Here is a 22,771-nt window from a genome sequence, read left to right on the forward strand (position 1 = left end):
CCACTATGTGCTTCCTTAGTAAGCAACTCACGCATAGAACAAATAGGAATGCATAATTTATTTTTCTTAAAAAGAAATCCATCAAATTTAAAGAAATCACCAGATCCATGATTTTCACAAGATTTCCAAATATTTTCAAAATCAGGATCAGTTTTATAAAGATCTTTTAGAATCTTAAAACCAAGTAATTGAGCATGCAAATAGGAAAGTAATGTATACCTTCGAGATAACGCATCAGCAATGATATTTTCTTTACCTTGATTATGCTTAATCATATAAGGAAAGGTTTTAATAAATTCCATTCAACGAGCATGTCTCTTGTTTAACTTACCTTGAGACTTGAGAAACTTTAAACTTTCATGATCAGAAAGTAATGTCTCTTGTTTAACTTACCTTGGGCCACAAATAATGTTGCCATGTTTCTAAGGCCCTCTTTAGAGCATAAAGCTCTTTGTCATAGGTGGAATAATTCAAAGCTGCGCCGTGAAGCTTTTCACTGAAGTAAGCTATAGGCTTAGAATCCTGCATTAAAATAGCACTTATACCAATACCAGAAGCATCACATTGAATTTCAAATGCTTTAGAGAAATTAGGCAAAACAAGTAAAGGGGCATTAGTCAATTTATCCTTTAGGGTTTGGAAGGCCCTTTCTTGTGTTTTACCCCATTTAAAGGTCGCATTCTTCTTAACAAGTTCATTAAGAGGGGCAGCAATGCTAAAGAAATCCCTAACAAATCTCCTATAGAAGCTTGCTAAGCCATAAAAGCTTCTCACTTCACTTGCATTCTTAGGGGTTGGCCATTCACGAATAGCCTTAACTTTCTCCTCATCTACATGAATTCCCTGTGATCCAACAACAAATCCCAAAAAGATAATAGAGTCCATGCAAAAGAAACACTTTTGAAAATTAGCATATAACTTATATTCCCTCAAGATGTCAAACACATTTTTAAGATGATTCATATGATCAGTCAAAGATTCATTATAAATCAGAATATCATCAAAGTAAACCACAATAAACTTGCCTATAAACTTTCTAAAAACATGATTCATTAATGCCATAAAAGTATTAGGAGCATTAGTCAAGCCAAAAGGCATAGCTAACCATTCATATAATCCAAATTTAGTTTTAAAGGCAGTTTTCCATTCATCACCCTCTTTCATACCAATTTGATGATAACCGCTTCTAAGATCAATTTTAAAAAAGATAGAAGCACCATGCAATTCATCAAGCATATCATCAAGTCTAGGGATAGGGTAACGATACTTTACAGTGATTTTATTGATTGCTCTACAATTAACACACATCCTCCAAGATCCGTCTTTTTTTGGCACCAAGATAACAAGGACAGCACAAGGGCTAAGGCTCTCACACACAAAGCCTTTCATCATTAATTCCTCTCACGCACAAAATAGGAAATAATTTAGGAGACAATCAAGGGATTATAAAAGATTTAAAATCACGCCACCCTTGACTTCTTTACTAGGGTTTCATGCCTCTTTGCTTGCAAGAGGCTCAACTTGTAGTCTTCCTTGCATTGGGCTAAGGTCTGCATCTCTTGGGCTTGACTCTTCATGAGTTTGGATCTTAAATACATTATACACGTATAGATGCTCTCCTTTGGGCTTGAGAGGAGTGCCCCAATACTCTCCAAGCTCTTGAACTTCTTGCACAAGACTGAACAAGGCTTGTTTTATGGCTTTAGTTCGGGCTCTTGTCATTGGACCTCCAATATGTTGTAATGGATCTTTGGGTACGTTGGATTGGAAGTATTGGGCTCCTTCTATGTCACCATACTCATGATTACTATCCTTAAGCTTCGTTGCCATTAATGCTATGTCACCCGTGCCATGGGGTCCATCAAAAGGTATTAGCCCTTTAATTTGCATGCATAAGATTTTCCTTGAAGACAATCATAAAGCTTCTGTGAAACATCAAAGAAGGTCGAATCCTATTATGAAGGAAGTTATGAAGAATGAGATCTTAAAATGACTTGAGGCGAGCATTGTCTATCCTATCTCTGACAGCTCTTGGGTGAGCCCAGTTCAATGTGTTCTAAAAAAGGAGGCATGACTGTAGTGGCTAACACCCATAATGAGCTAATTCTTACCCACACTGTTATTAGATGGAGAGTATGTATGGATTATCAGAAGCTAAATACGGCTACTAGGAAAGATCACTTTCCTCTTCCCTTTATCGATCAAATGCTTGACAAATTAGTTGGAAGGGAATTCTTTTGCTTCCTTGATGAGTATTTAGGCTATAAGCAAATTGCCATAGCTCCAGAGGATCAATAAAAAACAACATTTACTTGTCCTTATGGAACTTTTGCTTTCAAGAGCATGCCTTTTGGGTTATGCAATGCACCGGCCACTTTTTAGAGGTGTATGATGGCAATTTTCTTTGATATGATTGAGCAAACTATAAAAGTCTTCATGGATGATTTCACAGTTTTTGGGGATTCATATAAAGAGTGCTTGATCAACTTGGCCAATGTGTTGAAAAGATGTGAAGAGACTAACTTGGTCTTGAATTGGGAAAAATGCCACTTCATGGTTAAGGAGGGCATAGTTCTTGGCCATAGAGTCTTCAAAAATGGCTTGGAGGTAGATAGAGCCAAAATTTTGGTGATTGAGCAACTTCCTCCACCTACTAATGTTAAGGGTGTGAGGAGCTTTCTTGGCCATGCTGGATTTTATCGCCGCTTCATCAAACACTTCTTCAAAATAGTCAAGCCAAACTCTTCTTGAGAAAGATGTTGAATTTAAATTTGATGATTCATGCTTGAAAGCATTTAAAGAGTTGAAGAAAATACTTGTATCTATGCCTATCATGATGGCTCCTGATTGGAGTTTACCTTTCATTATGATGTGTGATGCTAGTGACTTTACTGTGGGTGCTATGCTCGGCTAAAAGAAAGAAAAAGTGCTTCACCCAATTTACTATGCTAGTAGAACACTTGATGATGCTCAAGAAAACTACACCATGACTGAGAACGAGCTACTTGCAGTGGTGTTTACTTTTACCAAATTTAAATCATATCTTGTGGGTACTAAGGTGACAGTTTACACTGACCATTCAGCTTTGAAGTACCTATTCAGTAAGAAGGAATCTAAGGCAAGGTTAATTTGACGGGTACTACTTCTACAAGAATTTGAATTGGAGATTGTTAATAGGAAGGGTACTGAGAATTAAGTAGTGGACCATCTTTCTAGGTTAAGCACTGATGCTCAACTTAAATCTAATATTGTTATTGATGAAGCTTTTCCTGATGAGCAACTCTTTAAGGTTGACAATATTCAAACACCATGGTATGCAGACATTATCAACTATCTTGTTTGTGGCATCTTGCCCTTTGATTTGAAGTTCCATTAAAAGAAAAAGTTTCTCCATGATGCTAAGTTATATTTTTAGGAAGAACCCTATCTGTTTTGCCTATGTGCCAACTAAATGATTAGAAAGTGTGTTCCTGAGTGTGAGCAACAAGAAATTCTAAGATGTTGCCATTCTTCTGACTATGGAGGCTACTTCGGGGGTGACAAGATAGCATCTAAAATCTTGCAAAGTAGTTTCTATTGGCCCTCTTTATTCAAGGATGCATATGGCTTTGTTTTAAAGTGTGATAGGTGCTAAAGGATGGGTAACATCTCTAGAAGTAATGAAATGCCACTCAACAACATGGTTGAAGTAGAATTATTTGATGTGTGGGGCATAAACTTCATAGGACCATTTCCCATGTCTTTCAACAATCAATATATCCTTGTTACTGTAGACTATGTCTCAAAATGGGTCAAAGCGACGGCATTTCCCACTAATGATGCTAAAGTAGTGCTCAAGTTCTTGAAGAAGCATATTTTCACCCGCTTTGGAGCACCAAGAGCTATTGTGAGTGATGGTGGTACTCATTTTTGCAACTACCAATTTAATCTCTCTTGAAGAAATATGGTGTCAAGCACAAAGTTGCACTTGCCTACCATCCTCAAACTAATGGGCAAGCTAAGATTTCTAATCTAGAAATCAAGAGGATACTTGAAAAGATGGTAAGAGTGATAAGAAAAAATTGATCCACCAAACTTGATGATGCATTGTAGGCTTATTGAACGGCTTACAAAACTCCTATCGGTATGTCTCCATACTGGTTAGTTTTTGGGAAAGCATGTCATCTACCCGTAGAGATAGAACATGGTGCTTATTGGGCTATCCAAAAGCTCAACTTTGAAGAATTAAAAAAGTGATATTGTTGGCATGCTTGTACAAGTTGAATTTGGTGAGCATGAATGGGCTATATTTCTTTGGTTGAATGCTCTCATTATTAAACTTGAGCTTATGATTGTGACTCATGCTCAACACTTACTGTCATGCTTCTTGATTCTAGACTCGGCTTTGCTCTTTATGTTTTGTATCCTCAGTTCAAATCTCTTTTCTGGAAGTTAGACTTTGTTTGAACATGTTATATGCTGACTAGCTTCACACATATAAGCTGAGAGCTCGACCCAGAATGGATTATTGAGACTTTTAAACACATTTAGAGCTTGGTTGTGCTAGGGTTTGGGCATTGAAAGAGTTGGGATCAAGAGATTGAAGCTTTGAAGACATTTGGAGCTCATTTTCTCCAGTTTTTCTATTCTTCTTCCCTTTCCTCTCTTGTAATCTAAAATAGGTCCACTTATTTTGTATATTTGTAGCTTGTGGATGATTATGAGTAGCTAAACCCTTTGTTCTAAGATTATTTGAAACCCTTGTATGGATTAACACTATATTTCTCCTCTCTTTTTGTGATTAATGATATATATGTGTGTGTGTGTGTGTGTGTGTGTGTGTTTATTTTACTCTTTCCTTAATGCTTCTACTTGATTAGCCACCATTTAGATATTGGGTTCACTTAATTGATGCTTGAGAGGGTTAGGTTGAGTGTAGAACTTGGATAAATTTGTGTAAGAACTTGATATTTGCATGTTGAATGGATGGTTTTGTTAGTAAGATAGAGATATACTTGCTAGCCTTGCATACCCACATTAGGGTTGGTATTCAAAATTGAGTTTTATTAATTGTAACAAGAGATTGGGCAATTAATTTAACTAAACACTTGTTCATGACTTGAGAGAGCTTGTCCAAGTATTTTTAGAACCCTAGGTTAGCACTTATTTTCATTAAAAGCATTTATGAGAGAAGGTAATTTTGATGTTATGAAATGCAAGGGGGATAAATAATCCTAAGTCCTAAATTGTGTTAGAAATTTGTGAATCACTCACTTTTCTTTATTTTCTAGTGTTAGTTTCATTTGCAAAATTATTTTCACCTAACTTTGTATAGCTCAACTTGATCGAATTTATTTAGTCTTTTGTTTGATTATAGTTTTTAAACAAATCCTTGAGGGAATGATACTTTACTCATTTTATATTATTTGCTATGACCCGTACACTTGCGGTGAGCAACATTTACAACATAACTTAATTTGTATATCTGTTATTTATAAATGAACACATTTTTTTACACTAGCTATAAATTTTTTACACTAACTATTTCAGGGATTTAATTAATGTTAGTTTTTAAGTATTTTTTAAATTTTATATATATTTCATTTTATATAAATTTTTAGGTTCCTTTTTTGTAAGTTTTGAATCAATAAATTAAGAGCCACCATTAACTTTTTTTTAAATAGTAGGGTGCCTAGTGCATCATTTTTAAATATTGGGAAAAATTGCATAATATGTAAGTTTATGATACCAAATGCATTTATATAAATAATTGAGAGGTGGAAATGCCCTTTTAACTTTATATTTTAAAACAAAATCAAAGACTTAATCAGAGCTTTATAAGAGTGAGAGATAGAGGGGAGATAGTACATTAATAACCTCACACCTTTCAAACCAAGCCATGTAAGTTTACTCTCTCTCTCTCTCTCTAATAATAATTACAATCTCCACTTCTTTGTAGAGAAGCCACGCACACTCTTCATTGTTCACTTATGATGTATCTTTGTCGGTCCTCTGCGCGTGCAGATTCCAATAATCCATGGCCTAAATTTGTAGTTTTTTAATGGATATTTTTTATATAAAAAATTATTTTTGTGAAAAACTAATAGTTAAGAAATCATCTTTATTTGGTATTCCATATCTATTAAAATAATTTTTACCAAATTAAATTTAAATGGTTTAGAATCGGAAAGTTAAAACTAATTGTCCAATTTTACCAACTTAATTTTTACCAAATTAAATTTAAATGGTTTAGAATCGGAAAGTTAAAACTAGTTGTCCAATTTTACCAACTTCTTTTAAATTTCATGAAATACGAAAATAAGGGACATATTTGTGCATGTGCCCCCTGTTTTAGTACTGTCAATCTATACTATAATATCAACTAATGGTTGGCCCATAAAAAAACCTGTATCATCTAACCAATATTATCCCTGTGGTCCTTTTTTATAAGGATCCACATATATTTTTTTGGCAAAGAAAAACATATATTTATTTTTTATTCATTACAATTGGTTACCATTACTAAAAATACTTTAGATTTATTTTTTTCCCTTAAAATTATCCTGATTCAGTGAAAATCATTATTGAATTAAAGATCAAACAAACATTCTGAAACAATTTTCATAAAAAGGATGGGAGTAGCAAGGCATTTTTTTAATAGATGTCCACGGAAAAAACTGTGCAAATAGGCAAATTAAGTCATATTAGCATATAAAAAGTCTCTACAATTAGAAGGTGAGCTATCAAAAATCTGAACATTTGAGTTGTCAAGAAAGGCTTGATGTGTCATTCAATTTGCACATTTGTTAGCCTCCTAGAAAACATGATCAAAATTGACTGACCAATCATGCATCAAAAGATCTCTGATTTTGTTAATAGTTGCAATAAGAGGATGATTATTAGAAAACTCGTTGCGTATTAGCATAATTGCTTCAGTAAAATCAGAGTAGATATTGACTTTGTTAAACTTCTCTACCTAGCAAATATTGAGTCTTTTAAGGATGCCCATAAGTTCAGTTGCCGTGCTAGGGTGGTAACCAAGAAATTTAGTAAGGCTTTGATCCAATTGCCTTAATCGTCTCAAATGAGACCACCACAAGAAGCTACCCCTTGATTGTTGACAGAGCCATCTATATCAAGTCTTACCTAATCTTTTTCAGGAGAGAACCATTTGGCTTTTGTTCTATCACCCTGTTGAGTCAAAAAGTTAATTCTAGATTAAAGGTATAGATTATTGAGAATATCTTGAATGTTGGTGAAAGCAGTGTCTCTCTTAAGGGTATTTTCTTTGGAGTAAATGATTTTGCATCTCTCTTTCCAAATATTCCAACACACATGAGCAAAAAGCTTTTGCCAAGAGATATTACGTGTTCTTGCATTACTCGCTTCCCTTTTCGTGTTCCAGAGTATCCACTCCATTAAATATAGAGAAAAGAAAGTGTTTAGTTTAGTTTGTTTAACTAAGTTTAACCAAACCTCTTTAGATCTTTTGCAATCTCTAAAGATATGAGTGGTTGAATCCAAAGAATTACAACCAAAAGGGAAAGTCTTAAGACAAGGATTATTTCCATTAAAACATGTGAATTTAGATTGGAGGTGATCCCAAGCTACTTTCTAAAAAAGGATCTGATCTTCCCATAAGTTGGCCACTTCTAAATTTTAGACCAAATTTTAAAGTTAGTGGCATCGCAATGATTTTCAATAGCATTATAAGTAGTTTTGATAGAGAAGTCACCATTATTTGAAGGTCTCCAGCATATAGCATCACTACTTGCATTAGAGTTAGGAGGCTGAACAATAGTGATAAGTTTGATGACTTCTGGGTGAAGATATTTCCGCAATTAGCCTACTTTCCAGGTAGTATTATTAGCACAGAAATTAGAGACTTTAGCATGAAGGATGGAATCAGCATTAGATGAAGCATATTTGACAAGGGGATCAAGAAGTGGACACCATTTGTCATACCAGAAAGAAACTTCATCCCCTTTTCCTACCTTCCATCCCACGTGAGTAATGAATTACTCCCAGACTTTACAAATACTAGACTATGTATAAGAGCAAGAATTAGTTTTATAAACCATAGGAATGATATGATTATTGCATTTGTATTTATCACGCAAGACATAAACCCAAAGGAAATTGGTCTTTGTAATAATTTCCTAGTAGAGTTTCATAATATAGGCCCTATTTTGACTTTTAAGCTTTTTGAAACCAAGACCTCCATGGTTTTTTCTTTTGGTGATCAAGTCCCAAGGTAGTAGATGAGACTTTTTGGTCCTATCACTAGAGTCCTAAAGGAAATTATGAGAGTGAGATTCCATATCAGCTAGGACATATCAGGTAAGAGTATAGTTTGCATAGTATCACTAGGAATAGAAGGTAGAACAAACTTTATAAGAATAGCTTTCCTAGCATTTTTAAGATAGCAGCTTTTCCAGTCGGTTAGGAGAGAGTTGATTTTGTCAAGCAAAGGAGAAAAAGTAAGTTTTAAAACTCTTTCATGGATAATCAAAATCCTTAAATATTTGCCAAGATTTCTAGTTAGGGGGATTCTTAATTCCTCGTTGATATGCAAGGCTCTATTAATGTTGACATTCTTGGAGTAGTAGAGCTTAGATTTGGAAAAGTTAACTTTTAGTCCCAAAGCTTTACAAAAATTGGAAAGCCATCGTTGGATGATCCTTGCTTGATTAAGAGAAAAATCTATAAAAAGCAACAAGTCATCAGCAAAAAATAGATGTGAAATTGAGGGACCATTAGTTGTTAATCTAATAGGTTTCCAATCTTCCTTATCAATACTACTAAGAATGCTATGACTTCATCACTCAATACAAAGAAAGAAAAGATAGGGTAAAAGAGGATCCCCCTGTCCAATGCCGTGTGTTGGCTTAAATTCTCCTATTGGTTCTCCATTCTAAAGTACTCTCATTCATGTGGTTAAGATGGCTGCTATAATGAGTTTTTTAATATTCTCATTGATCCCTATGATAAGAAGAGTCTCATTAATGAAATCCCAAGATAGTCTGTCAAAAGCTTTTTTAAAATCAATCTTAAGTGTCATGAACCCCTTTTTTCCAACTTTGGTTCTCATAGAGTAAATGATTTCTTGAGCGATGATGATATTGTCGCTACTGTGTCTTCCCTATAAAAAGCTACATTGATTGTCTCCAATTAAATGATTCATACATTGTCGTAGTCTATTGGAGAGGATTTTGGTGATTATCTTATAGCTCATATTACATAAGGATATTAGTCAAAAATCTTTCATGCAACTTGGGTTGTCATTTTTAGGCATAAAGATGATGAACGTATCATTGATGTCACTGATGATAGTAGGATCAATGAAGACTCTCTTAACAGGCTGATTGATACTATCCTTGAGATCATTCTAATAGCATTGAATGAAGCCAACATTAATACCATCTAGACCAAGAGTTTTGAAAGCACCAATATCAAAAGCTGTATTTTTTATTTTGCAGTTAAGTAGGGGTTAGAGTGGGAAAGCTCCTTTCAATTATCAATTTTGGCTTATTTTGAGTATCCTCTTTAAAGAGGTTTTCAAAGTAGGAGGTAGCTTGATTTTTGAGGGTATGATGATCAAAAATCCAATTACCATCATCGTCTTGGAGAGCTAAGATTTGATTTCTCTTCCTTCTAATGATGGCTGTAGTATGAAAGAATTTAGTATTTCATATTTTAATATCAATGTTGTGAGAATATGGAGGGGGAACCATACCTAATAAGTTGCACCAAATAGATTACTACTTGAGAATGGAGTCACAATAGAATTCAATCCTTTCTACATAGCAAATGCACACACATAGAGATACCACTAAAAAATAAGCTTTTTACATCGCTGATCAATATTGATTTTATAAAAAACCATAGTAAAAAAGGGTAGTGGCATAAATGTAATTATCTATAGGAGTTTTGATATTAGTTAGACAAAAAAACTGACGTAAAAAAGCTATTCCACATTGGTTATATATAAAACTGACATGGAAAACTTTTGAAAATAAAAAATAAAAAATATGAACTTTACATGTCTATTATTTTAAAACCGATGTCGAAAAATTTTAAAAATAAAAAAGAAAAATATATGAACTTGGAAAACTTTCCTAAAATAAAAAAAAAAGTGAACTTTTCACATCAATTTTTTGAAAATTGATGTAAAAAGTAAGAATCCATTTCACCTAATTCAAAAACCATTTTGCCTGACGTTGTTTCTCTTTTATAATATTTCACCTGATTGAAAAACCCATTTTGTATTTTAGTGTCTTTTACTCTTCTCTATTCTCAAAAAACAACTCTCATAGTTATCGTCGAAAAGATCCAACCTTTCATCATAGTTGCTGTTGACTTATGCCATGCATTGTCATTCACCATTTTGAGTATTTCAAAGGTTAGTAGCTTTCATTCTTGAGTTCCTTTTCTCCATTTGCTTTTCTTCCTTCTTCCATTGTTGATGATATTCTTCAAATATTTTTTTTAGGCTTTTCCATTTTCCTCCTCCTCTGTTGTTTGGTTGGGCAACTCTTCAAATACATTTCTCCTTGACTTTTTCAAATCTATGATTCGACTCTTCTCTTCTTTCTTCTTCCTTTTTCACTTAAAGCTTTCACCTTTCTCCCCCTTACCATGTCAACTTACAGGTATGAATGCTGCTCATCTTCTTCCATCTTCCTCTTTTATTAGAGGTTTTTTTGCAAACTCCATTGTAAGTCTTTATTTTTATTTATTTTTGTCAATTTTTATTGCCTATTGATATCATAAATGGTTTATTCAATTGAATATTTGTATAGTTAGGTACTTTAATGTAGATGAATTAATGCCTTCAAATCTTTATTTTAATTCTTAATTTATATTTTATGATAGATGCGTATTTGTGTCACACCCCGAACTTTCAAATTGTGATCGGCTGTAATACGAGAAAACTTATATTCCATAAGCCTAAACCCTTAACACACCTAACATATTAATTACAATGTTATCATACAATCATCATTTATATCAAGCAATTGTTAATAGGAATAAAATATTTAAGCTTGATGTAGAAATTTCGACAAAGTCTCTATTGTAAATTGGACTTCTTGAAATCTCTACAGCTTGCCAAAAAAATCCAAGCAGCATTTGGAATTCTACTCTGATATAGTACATATATACAAACCAAAATACTTTAAGCAAGGATCCTACTTATATGATTCGTGGAGCGACTCTATAACAAAACAAAATGCTTAAATATTTACGGTAATCCATAACATAATTGGAGCAACAAAATGCTTTTTGTCTCAAAGAGTCCCATGAGGTCTACTGAAGAGCAGGTCTACTTCTACTATTTGAATACAAAAAATTATTTCAGCAAATAATGTCCCCAAATAATAATAATAAATAAAAAATGATAATAATAAACATATACAATAGGAAAGAAGTGACCGGTCTAATTACTAATAGTATTAGAAAATGATAGCACAATTTATCCTTGATAATTGAGTAACAAAAATAGAAAAGGGAAAATAGATAATCATGATCAACATATTAAGAGTATATATTTTTTTATAAAACAAATTATAAAAATACAATTCTTAAGAGTGAAAATATAATTTTAAAAACTTGTTTTCTATTAGGACCTAAACAGAACAAATAATAGGCATGGACACATAATCCACGAGAGTAAGTAAGATTTGACGTGACTAGAAGATGCAAAAAACAGGCGAAAGTATAAAGATCACAAATAACAAGCATGGATTATATTTGAAAAAGTACATCCTCCCTTCCACATGTGTTGGTTGACACAGGGGGTTAGTACCTCCAATATACTCTACTAGCTAGATATACCATATCATGCCAAGGGCTGATGAAACTGTCGTTGGCAACAAGAGTTCCATATTTAATCCTATAAAACATTGATGTCATGCATGGAGTCCAAAAATCTTTATAATTCAAAAATTTCCTTTAGCTTGTAAAATATAAATAACTTTCTCATCTATAATTTATTCAATCCATGCATGTATAATATTTTTAAGAAAATATAATACCATAAGAATACCTACATAATTAAACTTGCATAATAAATAAGATAATTGCATACTTTAAATCAGTTTTATCATAAGGTACAATAAGAATATATGTTTATAATAAAATAAATAAATAAAGTAAGTAAGAGAAATATAATCACTTCTTTTTTATTGGGGAACATTATTTACTTACCTGATATATCACACAGTTCCAAAATTCCCTTCTTACAACTACAATTAAATTTTCTTTTCTTCTAATGACCTTATCAAACATATTTAATAGAATTTTAATAGATTTTCTACTAGATGAACAAACTCTCTCTCTCTCTCTCCACAACAGTACAATCACAATCAACTTGAATAAATCAAAGTTCATCCTTCATTATCATTTAAGTCTGTAAATTTCTCATATCAATTTAACCCAACAAATTGAATTATTAGAATATAATTTTCTTTCTGACTTTTTTACAAACACCTATTATACATAAATTTTCAAATGAATCAATTAAACTATTTGCTCCTTAAATCTCTTTCTCTGATAGTTACCAACACAATTATTATACTGTACAAAACAAATTCCCATTGAGAGGCAATTTTAGTTTAGGAAAATCAATTCTATGTTCATCTCCTCCCTCTTATAATGATCACAAATACTCGCATGAAACTACCTATCAAAATACAGCCCTTAATCTCCAAATTCCAGCTTTATTAAATCCTGAATATGTTTGTAACATCCCAATTTAAATTTTAATAGTTAATTTAGGTTAATATAAATTTTGAAAAATATTTAGAGGTAAGAAAATTAGTAGAAAATGATTATTAAATCTAACTTAGGATATAATTCTAAATTAAAATATTTTTTAAAAAAATTATTAATTAATTAATTAAAAATATTATTAAATTATTATTATTATTATAAAAAAAGAGAAAAGGTATGAATAAAAAAAGGGAAGAAGAAGAAGAAGAACAAAATTACTTTCGGCGCCGCATGCAATGATCACACATATAAAATAATAAAAAAAGAAAGAAGAGAGAGGAAGGGGAAAATAATAAAAAAATTGTGGGACCCACATTTATTTTTAAAAGCCACCGTTCTCTTCTCATTTTCCTTCATTTCCTTCCTCTTTTGTGTGCGATTAGAGAGAGCATCTGTGAGCGTGAGTCGCCGGTGCGGAAGATCTGAATTTTTAAGGTAAAAGTTTTTAATAGGATATTTAGGGTGTGATTTTAAGCTTTTCAAGACTAAGTAAGTGTTCTAAAAAAAATTTTTAGTCATCCTTCCTCTTTGGTTTCTGAGTTTGTAGTGGTAGAAAATTTAGAATTTGAAGAGGGATGAATTCATATTGAATAAATATGATTTTTAAGGTTGTTAGTAGTATAATAAATGTCCCAGAGTATAAATTTGTTGATGATTTTTGAATTTGTGACTTATGAATCAAATTCTAAACTAGATCTGAAAATATATGTTGATTTATTGAGGTTAAGATGATTATTTGGGATGAGAAATGAATTATTATGGCTATAGAATTATGATTATAAGCTAGAGACTCAATTTTTAATTTTTGGGTATTTTAGGTGCGAATTTATAAAATAAAAAGAAAATTTTGATAACAGAAATTAGTTTAGAAGTTGATTTTTAGATTATTAATGTTTATTGATGACTAAAGAGGAGTTACAAATTTTACTTAATAGTATTGACTCTAGATTTATATTAAGATTGAGATTAGAAATTATGTTATATTTTTAATTCTATTATTAGAATTATTTTATTAGTTTTAAAAATTAAAACTAATATTTATAAATAATATGTTATTTGTAGATTGTATTATTGGTAAAGATTGTGGTGGGAGAGAAATTGTAAGGAATAATTTATTAAAAAGCCACGAGGTAACCATGCTTTTAATTTGTGATTAGTGTTACTTCATATTAATTGGGTGATTATTGAGAAAATTATGAATTTTTGTAATATTGTATAATTGTGCAATATTATTATGAATTTGTTTGATTATTGTGGGAGGTGTTGGGAGACTTGCTATTGTTGTTGTATTTATGTGCCACGTGTATGCCCCTATTAGAGCTCAATAGGTGGCTTGTAAGGGCTCGGGCTAATCTACCTTTGGCTGGGTAATTTAGCACCGAGTGAGAGCTACAGCTCGAGGTTAATGGAGGGATATAAGGATGGTTATTTGTGTGTATTATAATATTTCTTATATTTGTTGGAATTATATTATTTTTAATTCTCACTTAATAAGCACACACTTAACTGTTTATATATACTATCATAAATTGGTTTTGGTTACTGGGACTTTTGAGTCTCATTATGTGGTTAACAATTTTCAGGAGAAGAGCCACGAGTGACACGTGGAGAAGTCCCAGAGGCTTAGTAGCATAGATCCACTGTCTCTTTTGGGTATTTGATTTATGATTTATAATGTTTTATATTGCCAATATTAGGGCTTTTTGTTTATTGACAATTATATGAATATATAAATGTAATCATGCCTTTCAAACTATTTTTATTTTTAGTACAATTTAGATGACTGTAATTTTAATATTTGGTTTACTTTGGATTGGTTAAAATGGCATGATTATGAGGCCAAATAATTGGCTTGTGTTGAAAATTGATTAAATTATTTATTTTTCTTGTTGAGAGTATAAGGATGGACAAATGTGATTTAGTTTACTTGTTGGAAGTATAAGGATGGACAAATGTGATTTAGCCTAATAGCATGTGGGAGGTAAAAATTTATCTGAAATGTTATATTGTGTGAGTTGAAGCCAATTATAAAATATTTTATATCAAAATTATTGATATAAAAATGTGTTGGGTGGATGTAACCCAACTATGGTTGAGTTAAATTATTAAAAAAAAATTTGGTGTGTTATAAATCTTGGTATCAGAGCTACACGTTTTAAGATTTTTATAAATTATGAAGTTGTTATATATTAACCTAGTTATTGGCAATATACATTATTAAATCACAATGCTTCTCCATTATTTTTCTTGTCTTGAGATTAGTGTTGATTTAATTATGTGACTTCCATCCTTTAGGAGGGGAGAGATGGTGTCCAAAACTAAAAGAGGTGATGAAATTGCTGGTGATTTTATAGAGCCAATAGGAAATGACATACCTTTACTGCCACAACCGGAGCCTACACAGCAACAAATGGGGCAGGGCGAGCCCATACAGCCACAACCAAGGCAGGGTGAGCCAACCATGAGGCAAATGATGGATCTACTACAGAATCTTAGTGACCGTATGAAGAGGCAAGAAGAAGAGTTGGCCACTTTAAAACAATATAAGGAGAATGCCAACCGAGAGGGAAATGGCCAACAAGAAGGAAGCCATACCAAGGTATACAATGTGAGCTAATCTGCTGATAAAGGCTCACCTTCCTATTCTCACCATGAGACTAGTTCGAAGAATGTGAGTCTCCACTCTGAGCAACAGACATCCACGATCACAAAGATCTGGAGTACTTTTCATAAGTTTAATCCTCCTACTTTCGATGGAAATCTTAAGCCAGCAGTGGTTGAAGAATGGATAGATCAATTGGAGAGTATTTTTCGTATGGTTGTGTGCACTTCTAATCAGAAGGTGCAGCTGGCAATATTCCTACTACAGAAGGGTGCTAAGAAATGGTGGGAAACATCAGGACCAAAAGATGATTCCTCTCTTACTTGGGAAGATTTTAAACCCATATTGTTCGAGAATTATTTTCCTACTACACTAAGAGCAAAAAAGGAGGCTAAGTTTCATGCATTCCGCTAGGGTGATCTAGATGAGGATGAATTTATTGAATAATTCTCAGAATTATCTAAATACTCAACTTACCTTCAAAAACATGAAGATACGGAGTGGATGGCTGAACGATTGCTAGAGAAGGCGAGGCCTGATCTAAGGGAACAGTTAGCCCCTTTTGAGATCAAAACATTTAGTAAAATGTGCAATAAGCTTCGGATAGTCTCCCGGAGGAAGAGAGAAGCTAGATTAGAAGTTGATAGAGAGAAGAGGAAAGAATCTCATGGGAAGCCCCCTATCCACCCTAGACCCATTGGTGGAGTAGGGAAGAGGAACAGCCAAGTTTTTGGAGGCTTTGGAAATCAAAAGAAGAAGGGCTACTACCATAAGGGTCAGAGCTACAGAGGGAATCAGAGTGGAAGTCAAGGGTCCTACAGGAGCCCAGCTACCTCTACTCCTACTTCTGGTACTGTTAGTAATCAAGCATGCAGTAAGTGTGGAAAGTTTCATTTTGGTGATTGTTGGGTTTGTTACATCTGCCAGAAGCCTAGTCATATTGCTCGATTCTGCTATCAAAATCAGAATAGGGGTAATGATCAGAGACCTACAATGCCAGCACGAGTGTGTGCCCTCTCTGGGCCGGAGGCTGCTAACAACCCTAATGCTATCTGAGGTATAATCCGAATCCTTGATAATGATGTTTGTGCTTTGTTTGATTCGGGTGCTGCACACTCTTTTGTGTCTAATGAATGTATGAAAAGATGTAAATTACCTGTGTGTACCTTACCTTTTGATGTGAAGATTTCTACTCCTGCTGGTTTAACTGTGGGGACTGCTAAGGCATGTTTAAATGTAGAGGTTAAGTATGAGGGTTGAAAGACCACTATAGACCTCATTTGTTTGTCTTTATTAGGGATTGATGTTATTGTGGGGATGGATTGGTTTTCTGCAAATGGAGCTGTACTTGATTGTCAGAAAAAGAGTGTGTCACTCTTAGCTCTTACTATGACCCTTGTAGAGTCCCAAAGTCCTATGTTGTTGTCTGCCGCTCAAGTAGAACAATGTATAAAAAAAGGCTGTCAAGCTTTTATGATTTTCTTCTCAATCAAGGTAGAGATTGAAGAAGGTGTAGATCAGATTCTAGTAGTGAGAGAATTCCCTGACGTCTTTCCTACTGAAGTGATCGGTTTGCCTCCAGAACGAGAGGTTGAGTTCTCGATTGAGCTCGTACCTGGTACGGGGCTTATTTCTAAGGCACCTTATAGGATGTTCCCGTCAGAGTTAGCTAAGTTGAAGAGACAAATTGAAGAGTTGTTAGAGAAGGGGTTTATCAGACTGAGTGTATCATCATGGGGGTCACCGGTACTATTTGTGAAAAAGAAAGATGGAAGCCTTAGATTGTGTATTGATTATAGACAATTGAATAAGGTAACCATCAAGAACAAGTACCCCTTACCTCGAATTAATGATTTGTTAGACCAATTAGTCAATTCAGCGGTATTTTCTAAGATCGATCTAAGATCAAGGTATCATCAATTGAGGGTTAGAGTAGAGGATATCCCTAAAACTGCTTTTAGGACTAGATATGGACACTATGAGTTCCTGATGATGCCGTTCGGGTTAACAAATGCCCCAGCTATCTTCATGGATTATATGAATTGAATCTTCAGGCCTTATCTCGATGAATTTGTTGTAGTCTTTATTGATGACATACTTATTTATTCTCGGGATGAGGTGGACCATGCTAGACATCTTTAAATTGTTTTGAAGATATTAAGAGAGCACAAGCTCTATGCTAAGCTGAGCAAATGTGATTTTTAGCTTAAAGAAGTTAAATTCTTAGGCCATGTTGTTTCAGAAGAAGGGGTAGCGGTGGACCCTAGTAAGATAGATGCAGTGATGAAATAGGAACAACCTCAAAGTGTGACAGAGATTAGGAGTTTCTTGAGTCTTGCAGGCTACTATCGTCGCTTCATTAAGGATTTTTCACAAATTGCAATGTCCTTGACTAAGTTGACCAGGAAAGATGCTTCATTTATTTGGACGAACGAGTGTGAAGTTGCCTTTCAGGAGCTGAAAAAGAGGTTGACCACCACACCGGTGCTCACCTTACCTGTTCCAACTACTCCTTATACCTTGTATACTAATGTTTCTAAGAAAGGTTTAGGTTGTGTATTGATGCAGGAGGATCGAGTAGTAGCTTATGCCTCTCGACAGTTGAGACTTCATGAGGAAAATTACCTTACTCATGACTTGGAGCTTGCTGCTGTGGTGTTTGCCTTGAAGATTTAGAGGCACTATCTTTATGGTTCTTCCTTTGAAGTCTTCAGTGATCATAAAAGTTTAAAATATTTATTTGATCAAAAGGAACTCAACATGAGACAGTGTAAATGGATTGAGTTTTTGAAGGATTATGATTTTGAGTTGAAGTATCACCCAGGGAAAGCTAATGTAGTCGCCAACGCTCTGAGCAGCAAGCTTGTACATATTGCTCACATGATCCTCAGAGAACATGAATTATGGAGTAGTTTACATGCAGTAAATGTAGAAGTAGTCAAGAATCGTTTGGCTGCTTTACACATTACTGAATTTGAGAATAATTTTTGGGAAGAAATCAGAATTGCGCAACAGAAGGATGATCATTTGAATAAGATTAGGGTAGAAATTGGGGCTGGAAAGGCTAAACATTTTGATGTGACCGATGATGATGTCGTAAGATATAAAGGTAGAGTATATGTGCCTAATGATGCTCGATTGAAAAATATCCTACTTGAGAAGGCTCATCAGAGTAGATATACCATTCACCCAAGAGCAACTAAGATGTATCATGACTTAAGACGTGGTTGGTGGTGGCCAAGGATGAAGAGAGATGTAACTGAACATGTAACTCGTTGTTTGACTTGCCAGAAAGTCAAAATTGAGCATCAAAAACCAGCCAGAATGCTACAGCCTCTTGATATTCCAGAGTAGAAATGGGACAGCATTTCTATGGACTTCATTACAGGATTTCCTAGAACATCTTCTGGTCATGACACTATATGGGTAATCGTAGATTGACTTACCAAATTGGCTCACTTTCTTACTATCAATATCACTTATTCTCTTGAAAAATTAACTGAAATCTATATAAGAGAAGTGGTGAGATTGCATGGAGTGCCGATTAATATTGTATCTGATCGTGATCCGAGGTTCACATCAAACTTTTGGAAGTCATTACAGAAAGCCATGGGTACTCGTCTGAGTTTTAGCACTGCTTACCACCCCCAAACCGATGGGCAGATAGAACGAACCATACAGACTCTTGAAGATATGTTGAGGGCTTGTGCCATTGAGCTTAGAGGTAATTGGGATAGTCACTTACCATTAGCTAAATTTACCTACAATAATAGTTTTCATTTTAGCATTCAGATGGCACCTTATGAGGCATTGTATGGAAGAAAATGTAGATCGCCACTGTATTGGACAGAATTAAGTGAGAGAACTATTTTGGGGCCGGACATTGTTGATGAGACTACCCAAAAGATTGCTTTAATCAAGCAAAAATTACTCACAGCTCAAAGTAGACAAAAGAGTTATGCAAATAAGAGGAGAAGACCGCTTGAGTTTGAAGTAGGTGACCATGTATTTTTGAAAATCTCTCCGATAACTGGTGTTGGAAGAGCTATTAAGGCTAAGAAGTTGACACCAAGGTTTATGGGGCCTTTTGAAATCTTAAAATGAGTTAGACCAGTAGTGTACCAAGTAGCATTACCACCCCAAATTGCTGGTATACGTAATGTATTCCATGTATCACAACTGAAGAAGTATCAACCAGATCCTTCCCATATAATTGAACCTGAGCAGATTGAACTCAGGGAGAATTTGACCTTCAAAGCTGAACCAAAAGAGATTGTGGATTACAAGGACAAGCAATTAAGAAACAAGATCATTAGATTGGTTAAAGTAATCTGGAAGGGCACAACTCCAGGTGATGCTACCTGGGAGACCGAGGACAGTATGCGATGTGATCATCCTCGTCTTTTTAATTAAGTAAGTAGTTAATAGTTACTAACTTTAAATTTTGAGGACAAAATTTTTAAAAGGAGGGGAGAATTGTAACATTCTAATTTAAATTTTAATAGTTAATTTGGGTTAATAGAAATTTTGAAAAATATTTAGAGGTAAGCAAATTAGTAGAAAATGATTATTAAATCTAACTTAGGATATAATTCTAAATTAATTTTTTTAAAAAAATTATTTAATTAATTAAAAATATTATTAAATTATTATTATTATTATAAAAAAAGAGAAAGGGTATGAATAAAAAAAAGGGAAGAAGAAGAAGAAGAACAAAATTGCTTTCAACGCCGCATGTAATGATCACACATATAAATAATAAAAAAAGAAAGAAGAGAGAGGAAAGGGAAAAATAAAAAAATTGTGGGACCCACATTTGTTTTTAAAAGCTGCCGTTCTCTTCTCATTTTCCTTCATTTCCTTCCTCTTTTGTGTGTGATCAGAGAGAGCGTCTATGAGCGTGACTCACTGGTGCAGAAGATCTGAATTTTTAAGATAAAAGTTTTTAATAGGATATTTAGGGTGTGATTTTAAGCTTTTTAAGACTAAGTAAGTGTTTAAAAAATTTTCTTAGTCATCCTTCCTCTTTAGTTTCTGAGTTTGTAGTGGTAGAAAATTTAGGATTTGGAAGAGGGATGAATTCATGTTGAATAAATATGGTTTTTGAGGTTGTTAGTAGTATAATAAATGTTCTAGAGTATAAATTTGTTGATGATCTTTGAATTTGTGGCTTATGGATCAAATTCTAAACTAGATCTAAAAATATATGTTGATTTATTGAGGTTTAGATGATTATTTGGGATGAGAAATGAATTATTATAGCTATAGGATTATGATTATAAGCTAGAGACTCAATTTTTAATTTTTGGGTATTTTAGGTGCGAATTTATAAAATAAAAAGAAAATTTTGATAACAGAAATTAGTTTAGAAGTTAATTTTTAGATTATTAATGTTTATTGATGACTAAAAGAGGAGTTAAAAATTTTACTTAATAGTATTGACTATAGATTTGTATTAAGATTGAGATTAGAAATTATGTTATATTTTTAATTCTATTATTAGAATTATTTTATTAGTTTTAAAAAATTGAAACTAATATTTATAAATAATATGTTATTTGTAGATTGCATTATTGGTGAAGATTGTGGTGGGAGAAAAATTGTAAGGAATAATTTATTAAAAAAGCCACGAGTTAACCATACTTTTAATTTGTGATTAGTGTTACTTCATGTTAATTGGGTGATTATTGAGAAAATTATGAATTTTTGTAATATTGTATAATTGTGCAATATTATTATGAATTTGTTTGATTATTGTGGGAGGTGTTGGGAGACTTGCTATTGTTGTTATATTTATGTGCCACGTGGTACGCCCCTATTAGAGCTCAATAGGTGGCTTGTAAGGGCTCGGGCTAATCTAACTTTGGCCGGGTAATTTAGCACCGAATGAGGGCTACGGCTCGAGGTTAATGGAGGGATATAAGGATGGTTATTTGTGTGTATTATAATATTTTTTATATTTGTTGGAATTATATTATTTTTAATTCTCACTTAATAAGCACATACTTAACTGTTTGTATATACTATCATAAATTGGCTTTGGTTACTGGGACTTTTGAGTCTCATTATATGGTTAACAATTTTCAGGAGAAGAGCCACAAGTAACACGTGGAGGAGTTCCAGAGGCTTAGTAGCATAGATCCACTGTCTCTTTTGGGTATTTGATTTATGATTTATAATGTTTTATATTGTCAATATTAGGGCTTTTTGTTTATTAACAATTATATGAATATATAAATGTAATCATGCCTTTCAAACTATTTTTATTTTTGGTACAATTTGGATGACTGTAATTTTAATATTTGGTTTACTTTGGATTGGTTAAAATAGCATGATTATGAGGCCAAATAACTGGTTTGTGTTGAAAATTGACTAAATTGTTTATTTTTCTTGTTGGGAGTATAAGGATGGACAAATGTGTGATTTAGTTTACTTGTTGGGAGTATAAGGATGGACAAATGTGATTTAGCCTAATGGCATGTGGGAGGTAAAAATTTATCTAAAATGTTATATTGTGTGAGTTGAAGCCAATTATAAAATATTTTATATTAAAATTATTGATATAAAAATATATTGGGTGGCTGTAACCCAACTATGGTTGAGTTAAATTTTTAAAAAAAATTTGGTGTGTTACAATGACTCAGTAGTACCAGACTTCGCCTCAACTTCGCTAAGGTGGTAGAGGTTGGAGGTTCGAGTCTGGGGAGGTTCCAAAAGATCCCCGTAAGGGTGGGGTGAGGAATAACCACTGTACCACCAGTGGGAAAGCCGGCAATCATGTGGTGACATGTATGTTGTCCAGCGCCTGGGAAAAGACCCTGGAGAGGCAGTGGTGACCCAGGAGGGCTGTTATATAAAAGGCTCCTTTTAATGTAACAGCCCTCCGCTCACCCCGCCCACCTGAGGTCTTTTGCGGCGCTGGACACTCTCCCCCCAGGCTATTGGTACGAGGTTCAGCCTCAACTTTGTTATGTAGGAGAGGCTGGAGGATCGAACCTGGGGAGGCTCTCCACAAAGGGAATAATCCTGTATACTACTGCGGGGAAGCCTTTGTCTCCTGATGCTCACCGTAAAGGGTGGGGTCGCTCCGTTGTGGGGCCTAGGGGGAGAGTGTCCAGCGCCGCAAAAGACCTCGGGTGGGCGGGGTGAGCGGAGAGCTGTTACAATGTTCTTATTCACATATTAAATAGTTAGAAAGGAAAATTCTTAATTTGCAATTAATAACCTAAATAACACATGGATGAGAATTATAAAAGAAGAAGAAAGAGAGGTTTCAAGCATACTCACACCAAATCAAGCTAAAGGAAGGGAAATGGAAGAACAAGTTTAGGCAATAGAACAAAGATGGCTTGAGAATGCCTTCAGCGGTGCCTTTACAACAGACAGAGAGGAAAGAAGAAGACTGAGAGATACATCATA

The sequence above is a fragment of the Prosopis cineraria genome, unplaced genomic scaffold, assembly GCF_029017545.1.
Source record: "Prosopis cineraria cultivar Desert tree isolate PC_DT_omini unplaced genomic scaffold, ASM2901754v1 PC7, whole genome shotgun sequence".
In the NCBI taxonomy this organism is placed as follows: domain Eukaryota; kingdom Viridiplantae; phylum Streptophyta; class Magnoliopsida; order Fabales; family Fabaceae; genus Prosopis; species Prosopis cineraria.